This window comes from Lissotriton helveticus, chromosome 12 (genome assembly GCF_964261635.1).
Source record: "Lissotriton helveticus chromosome 12, aLisHel1.1, whole genome shotgun sequence".
NCBI classification, from domain to species: Eukaryota; Metazoa; Chordata; class Amphibia; order Caudata; family Salamandridae; genus Lissotriton; species Lissotriton helveticus.
The window spans coordinates 133,756,740-133,768,122 of NC_136073.1; positions in this window are offsets into that span (position 1 = coordinate 133,756,740).

The following is an 11,383-nucleotide window of genomic DNA, read 5'->3' on the forward strand; positions in this document are numbered from 1 at the left end:
AGAAACTTTTTAACATCGGCTACACTTTCAGAAGCTAACCTTTAGAATTTCTTCCATGTCAGTTTTATAAATAGGTGGCTTATTTTGGTGTCACTATTGCCCTTTCACATATTTATTATCGCTACCCCTTTCATATCTTTGCTATAACTCTCGTCCTACATTAGCGCTGGTGCAAACACTTCAAATTATTATACCCTGGCTCTCTCAGTCATACCATTCATGCACTTGAAACTTACTTTACCAATAAAAGAAGCAAATAGAAAAATAAAACAAAAGTGCTTGCTGGATTAGGCAACACACTTCATAAAACTGCATTTTCTTTTCTATTCTCCCCGTGTTACAAGCTTAACTGCTCCCTGTGTAATTTCTCTTAGCCTGCTGTCCCAGGAAGAGAATTTTATCTACAGGCTCTTTCCGTGTTTTTTTCCTAGTCTTTCTTTCCTTTTTCTTAGATTTGTAACTGTTCCTTTACGTGCTCTATTTAGGCGCCATTAATCTCATTTGAGCTCCTTGTACCTGCTGCTGTTTTCTCCACACCTCATACTGCCTTTTCCCTCTTTCTCTCTTTCTCTGAGGTTGGTGGCTACTTTCCAAAGCTTCTGATGCCCCAATGTTCCTTCATCTTGTTGTCAGACGTGAATTGGAAAAGCAACCAAATTAACAAGCCTTTACCACTCATATATGGCAGAGGTTTATACTTTAATTGAGCTAAGAAAAGCGTGTTGTGGGGCCCCTAGGAGCCATGGTGCTTGCTTCATCATAATTAGGCACGCAGTCATTAGCCACAGCTCTGATCATGGGTCACTGAGGTCAGTTTCAATAATTCCTCAAAAACCTAACCATGCAGTCCCCCCTAACTGTGTAGTTATCTTGCTTTACTGCTGTTTGTGTGATTAGCTGGGAGGAGCTCATGGCAGCATCCTCCCTATAAAAGTGTAGATGGACCGCTCCTTAACTCTTTCTTGCTTCACATACAGATGGCTTGAGGAGGTACAGGGGAGATGCAGGTCTACTAGACAGTATAGAAGATCTGCGCCAGGTGTGTTTCTCTGCATTGGTATCCCATCACAGGCCCACAAGTGTATGTGTGATCTTTGACTCCTGGCAGTTCACAAGCAGGCGGCCAGGAAACAGTTTCAGCCTATCAACCACTGAGGAGACAAAGCATTTGTATAAGGAATGAGGAAGCAATTAACACATTCAGCCTATCACAGGAGTTCCCTGAGTGTACCGAATTATAAATTCTCCATGTCACTGTATGTTATTGAGCCCAAGTAGCTCGCCGTGATCGTATAGCGGTTAGTACTCTGCGTTGTGGCCGCAGCAACCTCGGTTCGGATCCGAGGCACGGCATTGTGGTTGGCAATGTCACTGCAGTTGGGTTTTTCTTTTACAGAATTACAAAATGTACCAGTTGTTTTTGTAAAATGTCTATTAAAAACAGATCCTTTAAAATATTTAAACGATCTAACGACAAATTATTTTAACACACATTATTATAAGATGTAGCTATATTGTACCTACTGACATAAATTATCGTTCTTGAACCTATTCGCGGTGGGGGAATGGAGCTCTCCCCCATGCCAATCAGAAAGCAGATGAATGCAGTTGCAGTTGAGTGACCTGTATTGTGGCTGTCTAGAGGGAATGCACAAATGTAGCTGTCTCGCAGCCCAATCCAGACGTCAATTGGAGACAGGTTTTCAGGCAAATAGAGCAGTAAGTGCAGAGAAATGCTCACTCTCTAAAAATGGCATTTATAAAGTAGTAAAGTTAAATCCAACCTCACCAGTAAATAGGTTTTATCAATAAATAAATAAAGCTTCTCCTCTCTGATATGGAATTACCCCCCAAAAAGTATAAGGGAATACCCAATGCTAACCTACGAGAGGGGCAGACCTAACAGTAGTGAAAAATGTAATAGACTGTTTTGTACTACCAGGACATGCAAACTACCACAGTACATGTCTTACCTTTTACTTACATAGCATGATGCCCCTAGGACTACCTAGGGCCTACCTTTTGGTTAATTATATGTAATAAAATTGGAGTTTAAGGCTTGGCAAGTAGTTTTAAATGGTAAGTCGAAGTGGCAGTACACTGCAGCACAGGCACTGCAGTAGCAGGCTTGAGACAGGTTTGAAATGATACTTTTTTGGGCGGCACAATCAGTTCCTGGGTATATGGTATACCACTTTACAAGGGGCTTTCAAGTCAATGAAATCTGTCAGTCAGGTATACTCCAATTACACACATGATTTGGGAAGAAGCACGTTCACTTCAGCACTGATTAGTAGCAATAAAGTGATCAGAGTCCTAAGGCCAACAAAAAGATACAGCAAAATGCATAGGTGAAAAGCAATAAGGTAGGGTTGAGGCCACCTTAAGAATGCAAGGTCTAACAAAAACAAACTAAGGATAACATGAGTAAAACATCAGGTTTCTCTACGGCATTTGGTGAGACAAGTGTGCCTTCTTTTATCTTCCATAAATGCAATCTTTCCCTGACCCCTTTATTATATAGCTCTTCAAGTAAAAAAGATAAAGCACTTACAAAGGAGCCTCAAATACTCAAAGATGGTAGACTTCTGTAATATGGGCCATAGACTAAAAGCAGCACGAAAACAGAGTGCAATAGGGTCCCAAAAACTTGAGTGCCACATGAGAGTATGCATGAAAACCTATCCTTTTCAAACCTAGAGATATACTCGTGCAATTTTTGTTTTTAGGAGAGAATGTGCCTGCTGAAAAATACATTATTTTAAAAAAGTGCATTGCAGAATACCAGGAATTTGCTGTGGGACACCTTGAAAACTTTCATACAGATTATTTGCACTAAACTTACAGTCAGTTGTTGTGGCCGAGTTGGACTATAAATCCATTGGGGTCTCCCCGCGCAGGTTCGAATCCTGCCAACAACGAGAAACTTTTTAACATCGGCTACAATTTCAGAAGTTAACCTTTAGAATTTCTTCCATGTCAGTTTTATAAATAGGTGGCTTATTTTGGTGTCACTATTGCCCTTTCACATATTTATTATCGCTACCCCTTTCATATCTTTGCTATAACTCTCGTCCTACATTAGCGCTGGTGCAAACACTTCAAATTATTATACCCTGGCTCTCTCAGTCATACCATTCATGCACTTGAAACTTACTTTACCAATAAAAGAAGCAAATAGAAAAATAAAATAAAAGTGCTTGCTGGATTAGGCAAACACACTTCATAAAACTGCATTTTCTTTTCTATTCTCCCCGTGTTACAAGCTTAACTGCTCCCTGTGTAATTTCTCTTAGCCTGCTGTCCCAGGAAGAGAATTTTATCTACAGGCTCTTTCCGTGTTTTTTTCCTAGTCTTTCTTTCCCTTTTCTTAGATTTGTAACTGTTCCTTTATGTGCTCTATTTAGGCGCCATTAATCTCATTTGAGCTCCTTGTACCTGCTGCTGTTTTCTCCACACCTCATACTGCCTTTTCCCTCTTTCTCTCTTTCTCTGAGGTTGGTGGCTACTTTCCAAAGCTTCTGATGCCCCAATGTTCCTTCATCTTGTTGTCAGACGTGAATTGGAAAAGCAACCAAATTAACAAGCCTTTACCACTCATACATGGCAGAGGTTTATACTTTAATTCAATGAGCTAAGAAAAGCGTGTTGTGGGGCCCCTACGAGCCATGGTGCTTGCTTCATCATAATTGGGTGCGCAGTCATTAGCCACAGCTCTGATCATGGGTCACTGAGGTCAGTTTCAATAATTCCTCAAAAACCTAACCATGCAGTCCCCCCTAACTGTATAGTTATCTTGCTTTACTGCTGTTTGTGTGATTAGCTGGGAGGAGCTCACGGCAGCATCCTCCCTATAAAAGTATAGATGGACCGCTCCTTAACTTTTTCTTGCTTCACATACAGATGGCTTGAGGAGGTACAGGGGAGATGCAGGTCTAATAGACAGAATAGAAGATCTGCGCCAGGTGTGTTTCTCTGCATTGGTGTCCCATCACAGGCCAACAAGTGTATGTGTGATCTTTGACTTCTGGCAGTTCACAAGCAGGCAACCAGGAAACGGTTTCAGCCTATCAACCACTGAGGAGACAAAGCCTTTGTATAAGGAATGAGGAAGCAATGAACACATTCAGACTATCACTGGAGTTCCCTGAGTGTTTCGAATTATAAATTCTCCATGTCACTATATGTTATTGAGCCCAAGTAGCTCGCCGTGATCGTATAGTGCAGGGGTGCCCAAACCTGTCCTGGCGGGCCGTATCCATGCCAGATTTTTGGGATATCCCCATCTGGTGATCACGGTTCGATCCCCGGCGCCGGCGGCAGATCAGAGTGCCCAGGACGGGGTCCATGTGACCCGGGCAGTCCTATCCCCTGGGTGTACGTGGTTGTCCGACATGTCGGTCGGATGTGCTTTTACGTACCGGATCGGAATCGGCCCCCATAAAATCGTACGTAAAGTATATAGCAAATCAACCTGAAATCTGCTGGGTCAGAAAGGGCTCGATTCCGATCCGTGTCGGAAGGTTAGGAGTCCGTACGAATTTGTAGGGACGGCATGGCAGAGTGCCCGGGATGGGCTCCATGGCTCTTGGGCAGTCGTCCCCCGGGCGTCCGGGGCTCCATCCGGGCCGACGGCATCGCAGAGTGCCTGGGACGGGCTCCATGTGTCCCGGGCCTTCGTCCCCCGGGCGTCCGGGGCTCCATCCAGGCTGACAGCATGGCAGAGTGCCCGGGTCGGGCTCCATGGTTTTCAGGGTGGTCCTCCCCTGGGTGTCGGGGCGCTCCAGGCCGAAGGCATGGAAAAGTGCCCAGGACGGGCTCCATGCGTCCCGGGCATTCGTCCCCCGGGCGTCCGGGGCTCCATCCAGGCTGACGGTATGGCAGAGTGCCCGGGTCGGGCTCCATGGCTTTCACGGTGGTCCTCCCCTGGGTGTCTGGGGGCTCCAGGCCGAAGGCATGGAAAAGTGCCCAGGACGGGCTCCATGCGTCCCGGGCACGGGCACGGGGACGGGGACAGGGTCGGGAGAGTCCAGGCGGCTTCACTTCCGTGTCCAGGCATCTGATCGCCCAGATTCCCTCGGCCATCTGGTCGCCCGGATCCCCCCGGGCATCTGGTCGCCCGCAACGCTTTCCTATGGGGCGACTAGATGGCCGAACTTCCCTGGAAGTCCCGATGAGGTGCTATTCGCTGCCCGGATCCCAGCGAGGGCTCCAGGAGGTCGGGTACATTCGCGCCTTGGGTCCCCTCTGTCACCTCGCGTGCACAGATTACAAGAAAAGGGGGTAATTTTCCTCCGGATTACTAGGGAGAAGGGTACGCCCGGACACCCCTCCGAGGCTGGTGGTTCTCTGCCATGGGGACCAGATGGGCTATGCCTGGGCAACACCTCCCTAGGCCACCCGGGGCTTCCTTCCTCCAGGCCAACTGCATGTCAAATTGCCCAGGACGGGCTCCATGGCTCCTGGGTAGTCGTCCCCCGGGCGTCCGGGGCTCCATCCAGGCTGACGGCATAGAAAAGTGCCCAGGACGGGCTCCATGCGTCCCGGGCATTCGTCCCCTGGGCGTCCGGGGCTCCATCTAGGCTGACGGTATGGCAGAGTGCCCGGGTCGGGCTCCATGGTTTTCACGGTGGTCCTCCCCTGGGTGTCTGGGGGCTCCAGGCCGAAGGCACGGAAAAGTGCCCAGGACGGGCTCCATGCGTCCCGGGCATTCGTCCCCCGGGCTTCCGGGGCTCCATCCAGGCTGACGGCATGACAGAGTGCCCGGGTCGGGCTCCATGGGTCCCGTGCAGCCCTCCCCCGGGCGTCCGGGGCTCCCACCGCCAGGCCGACGGCATGTCAAAGTGCCCAGGACGGGCTCCATGAGTCCAGGACAGTCCTCCCCCGGGCGCCCGGGACACCCATCTCCAGGAGGCCAACGGCATTGGCAAAGTACCCAGGACGGGCTCCATGGGTCCCGGGCAGACCTCCCTCGGGCGTCCGGGGCACCCATCTCCATGAGGCCAACGGCATTGGCAAAGTACCCAGGACGGGCTCCATGGGTCCCAGGTAGACCTCCCCCGGGCGTCCGGGGCACCCATCTCCACGAGGCCAACGGCATTGGCAAAGTACCCGGGAAGGGCTCCATGGGTCCCTGGTAGACCTCCCCCGGGCGTCCGGGGCACCCATCTCCATGAGGCCAACGGCATTGGCAAAGTACCCAGGACGGGCTCCATGGGTCCCGGGCAGCTTCCCCCGGGCGTCCGGGGCACCCACCTCCAGGCCGACGGCATGTCAAAGTACCCAGGACGGGCTCCACGGGTCCCGGGCATTCCTCCCCCAGGTCGTCCGGGCCCTAGAGCTCCGGTGGTCCAACCTGCGCCTGAGGCCCAGCCGGGGTCCAAGAGCCCTGCCTTGCGTGGGCAGGCAGTCAGGAACCCTACCGCGAAGGCTTGGGATGGATGGGGAGCTGGGAGTCCTTTCGATCCCGGCCCTCTGGTCGCCCGCGATGCTTTCCAATGGGGCGACCAGATGGCCGGGCTTCCCTGGAAGTCCCGATGAGGTGCCATTCGGCTCCTGGATCCCAGCTAGGGCTCCATGAGGTCGGGTTCTTTTACGCCTTGGGTCCCCTCTGTCACCTCGCATGCACGGATTGCAAGAAAGGGGGGTAATTTCCCTCCGGATTACTAGGGGCAGGGTATGCCCGGACACCTCTCCAGGGCTGGTGGTTCTCTGCCCGGGGGGACCAGATGAGATATGCCTGGGCAACACCTCCCCCGGGCGTCTGGGGGCTCCATTCTCCGGGCCAACGGCATGGCTCAATGCCCAGGACGGGCTCCACGTGTCCCGGACAGACCTCCCCTGGGCGTCCGGGGCACCCATCTCCAGGAGGCCAACGGGATGGCAAAGTACCCGGGAAGGGCTCCACGGGTCCCGGGCAGCCTTCCCCCGGGCGTCCGGGGCTCCCACCTCCAGGCCGACGGCATGTCACAGTGCCCAGGACGGGCTCCATGGGCCCCGGACAGCCCTCCCCCCGGGCGTTCGGGGCACACATCTCCAGGAGGCCAACAGCGTTGCAAAGTACCCGGAAAGGACTCCACGGGTACCGGGCAGTCCTCCCCCGGGCGTCCAGGGCACCCACCTCCAGGCCGACGGCATGTAAAAGTGCCCAGGACGGGCTCCATGGGTCCCGGGCAGCCCACCCCCGGGCATCTGGGGCACCCATCTCCAGGAGGCCAACGGAGTTGCAAAGTACCCGGGAAGGGCTCCACGGGTACCGGGCAGTCCTCCCCCGGGCGTCCGGGGGCTCCCTTCTCCAGGCCGACGGCATGGTTCAATGCCCAGGACGGGACGTCAAGTGGCCAGGACGGGCTCCATGCGTCCCGGGCATTCGTCCCGGGACGGGGACGGGGTGGGGAAGAGTCCAGGCGGCTTCACCTCCATGCCCGGCCATCTGGTCGCCCGGATTCCCTCGGCCATCTGGTCGCCCGGATCCCCTCGGGCATCTGGTCGCCCGCAACGCTTTCCTATGGGGGGGACCAGATGGCCGAACTTCCCTGGAAGTCTTAATGAGGTGCCATTCGCCTCCCGGATCCCAGCGAGGGCTCCATGAGGTCGGGTTCTTTCACGCCTTGGGTCCCCTCTGTCACCTCGCGTGCACAGATTGCAAGAAAGGGGGGTAATTTGCCTCCGGATTACTATGGGGCAGGGTATGCCCGGACACCCCTCCAGGGTTGGTGGTTCTCTGCCATGGGGACCAGATGGGATATGCCGGGCAACACCTCCCTAGTCCACCCGGAGCTTCCTTCCTCCAGGCCAACTGCATGTCAAATTGCCCAGGACGGGCTCCATGGCTCTTGGGCAGTCGTCCCCCGGGCGTCCGGTGCTCCATCCAGGCCGACGGCATGGCAGAGTGCCCGGGACAGGCTCCATGCGTCCCGGGCCTTCGTCCCCCCGGGCGTCCGGGGCTCCATCCAGGCTGACTGCATGGCAGAGTGCCTGGGACGGGCTCCACGGGCCCCGGGCGTCCGGGGCTCCCTTCCCCGGGCCAGCGGCATGTCAGAGTGCCCAGGACGGGCTCCACGGGCCCCGGTCATCCGGGGCACCCTTCCCCGGGCCAGCGGCATGTCAGAGTGCCCAGGACCAGTTCCACGGGTCCCGGGCAGTCCTCCCCCGGGCGTCCGGGGCTCCCTTCCCCGGGCCAAAGCATTTCAGAGTGCCCAGGACGGGCTCCACGGGTTCCGGGCGTCCAGGTCTCCCTTCCCCGGGCCAACGGCTTGTCAGAGTGCCCAGGACGGACTCCACAGGCCCCGGGCGTCCGGGGCACCCTTCCCCGGGCCAGCGGCATGTCAGAGTGCCCAGGACGAGTTCCACGGGTCCCGGGCAGTCCTCCCCCCGGGTGTCCGGGGCTCCCTTCCCCGGGCCAAAGCATTTCAGAGTGCCCAGGACGGGCTCCACGGGTCCCGGACGTCCGGGGCTCCCTTCCCCGGGCCAACGGCATACAGGAGTGCCCAGGACGGGCTCCACAGGTCCCGGTCATCTGGGGCTCCCTTCCCCGGGCCAACGGCATACAGGAGTGCCAAGGACGGGCTCCACGGGTCCCGGTCGTCTGGGGTCCCTCCCCCGGGCCAACAGCAGGTCAGAGTGCCCAGGACGGGCTCCACGGGTCCCGGGCAGCCCGCCCCCCGGGCGTTCGGGGCACCCATCTCCAGGAGGCCAACGGCGTTGCAAAGTACCCGGGAAGGGCTCCACGGGTACCGGGCAGTCCTCCCCCGGGCGTCCGGGGCTCCCTTCTCCAGGCCAACGGCATGGTTCAATGCCCAGGACGGGCTCCATGTGTCCCGGACAGACCTCCCCCGGGCGTCCGGGGCACCCATCTCCAGGCCAACGGCATGGCTCAATGCCCAGGACGGGCTCCATGGGTCCGGGGAGGCGTCCCATGCGCCTCCGGGCTTGGGAGCCCCGGCTGGGTCCAGGGGCCCGGGCGGGCCCCGGGTCGGGTGCTCCGGCCCTGGTCCCTGTCTCCCAGCCTACCGCACTGCCAAGGGCCTAGGAATGGGTTCCGTTGTTCCCGGGGAGCCTCCCCTTGCTTGGCTGGGTTCAGGAGCAGTGGCTAGGGCCCCTGAGGGCCCGGGGAGGGCGGCCTCCCCACCCCGGGCTCTGTCCTTGGTCCTGCTGCATGGCAGGGTGCCCGGGACGGGGTCCGGAGGGACCAGGGAGGCGTCCCATGCACCTCCGGGCTTGGGAGCCCCGGCTGGGTCCAGGGGCCCGGGAGGGCCCCGGGTCGGGTGCTCCGGCCCTGGGCCCTGTCTCCCAGCCTGCCGCACGGCCAAGGGCCCGGGAAGGGGTTCCGATGTGCCCGGGGAGCCTCCCCTTGCTTGGCTGGGTTCAGGAGCAGTGGCTAGGGCCCCTGAGAGCCCGGGGAGGGCGGCCTCCCCACCGCGGGCTCTGTCCTTGGTCCTGCTGCGTGGCAGGGTGCCCGGGACGGGGTCCGGAGGGACCGGGGAGGCGTCCCATGCACCTCCGGGCTTGGGAGCCCCAGCTGGGTCCAGGGGCCCGGGCGGGCCCCGGGTCGGGTGCTCCAGCCCTGGGCCCTGTCTCCCAGCCTGCCGCACGGCCAAGGGCCCGGGAAGGGGTTCCGATGTGCCCGGGGAGCCTCCCCTTGCTTGGCTGGGTTCAGGAGCAGTGGCTAGGGCCCCTGAGGGCCCGGGGAGGGCGGCCTCCCCACCCCGGGCTCTGTCCTTGGTCCTGCTGCGTGGCAGGGTGCCCGGGACGTGGTCCGGAGGGACCGGGGAGGCGTCCCATGCACCTCCGGGCTTGGGAGCCCCAGCTGCGTCCAGGGGCCCGGCCGGGCCCCGGGTCGGGTGCTCCGGCCCTGGGCCCTGTCTCCCAGCCTGCCGCACTGCCAAGGGCCCGGGAAGGGGTTCCGATGTGCCCGGGGAGCCTCCCCTTGCTTGGCTGGGTTCAGGAGCAGTGGCTAGGGCCCCTGAGGGCCCGGGGAGGGCGGCCTCCCCACCCCGGGCTCTGTCCTTGGTCCTGCTGCGTGGCAGGGTGCCCGGGACGGGGTCCGGAGGGACCGGGGAGGCGTCCCATGCGCCTCCGGGCTTGGGAGCCCCAGCTGGGTCCAGGGGCCCGGGCGGGCCCCGGGTCGGGTGCTCAGGCCCTGGGCCCTGTCTCCCAGCCTGCCGCACTGCCAAGGGCCCGGAAAGGGGTTCCGATGTGCCCGGGGAGCCTCCCCTTGCTTGTCTGTGTTCAGGAGCTCCATCCGGGGCCCCTGAGGGCCCCGGGGAGGGTGGCCTCCCCACCCCGGGCTCCGTCCTGGGTCCTGCCGCGGGGCAGGGTGCCCGGGACGGGGTCCGGCGGGCCCGGGGAGGCTTCCCCTGTGCCTCCGGGCCTGGGAGCCCCGGCTGGGTCCAGGGGCCCGGTCGGGCGCTCCGACAGGGGTCCGTCGGTCCCTTACAGGCCTCCCCTGCTTGTCAAGGTGTAAGCGGGCCCCGGGTCGGAGGGCCCGCCGGCCCCTGGCAGCCTCCATGGCTGTGGCCCGGCTGGGGCCCCGGGCCTCTGGCCCGGCATGCCCCGGGTGCCCGCTCCCTCCTTCGTGGGGGCACGGGGCGACCGGATGGCGTCCCTTTCGTGCCCGGCCATCTGGTCACCCGGATCCCCTCGGCCATCTGGTCTCCCGGATCCCCTCGGCCATCTGGTCGCCCCTATCCCCTCGGCCATCTGGTCTCCCGGATCGCCTCGGCCATCTGGTCGCCCGCAATGCTTTCCAATGGGGGCGACCAGATGGCCGAACTTCCCTGGAAGTCCCGATGAGGTGCCATTTGCCTCCCGGATCCCAGCGAGGGCTCCAGGAGGTCGGGTACTTTCGCGCCTTGGGTCCCCTCTGTCACCTCTAGTGCACGGATTACAAGAAAGGGGGGTAATTTTCCTCCGGATTACTAGGGAGAGGGTCAGTCAGACCTCCGTGTGGTCTGGCGATTCTGAATCAGGGGAAGGCAGGACCCGGGCCCTACCGCCGGGGCCCCCAGGGGCCTGGGTACGCACCTGCTGCTTAGCCCCCTTGCCGATGGGCCTTTTCCTCCGAGTTTGCTCAGGCAGGCCCCCGCGAGGTCTGGCCATGCTGAGACGGGGCCAGGCAGCACCCGGGCCCGCCCGCCGGGGCCCCCAGGGGCCCGGGAATGCACCTGCCTCTCAGCCCTTTCCCGATGGTCCTTTTTCTCCGAGTTTTTTTCCACAGTCTGACCTCCGATAGGTCCGGCGGTTCCGAATCAGGGGAAGGCAGGACCCGGGCCCGCCTGCCGGGGCCCCCAGGGGCCCGGGTACGCACCTGCCGCTCAGCCCCCTTGCCGATGGGCCTTTTCCTCCGAGTTTGCTCAGGCAGGCCTCCCCGAGGTCTGGCCAT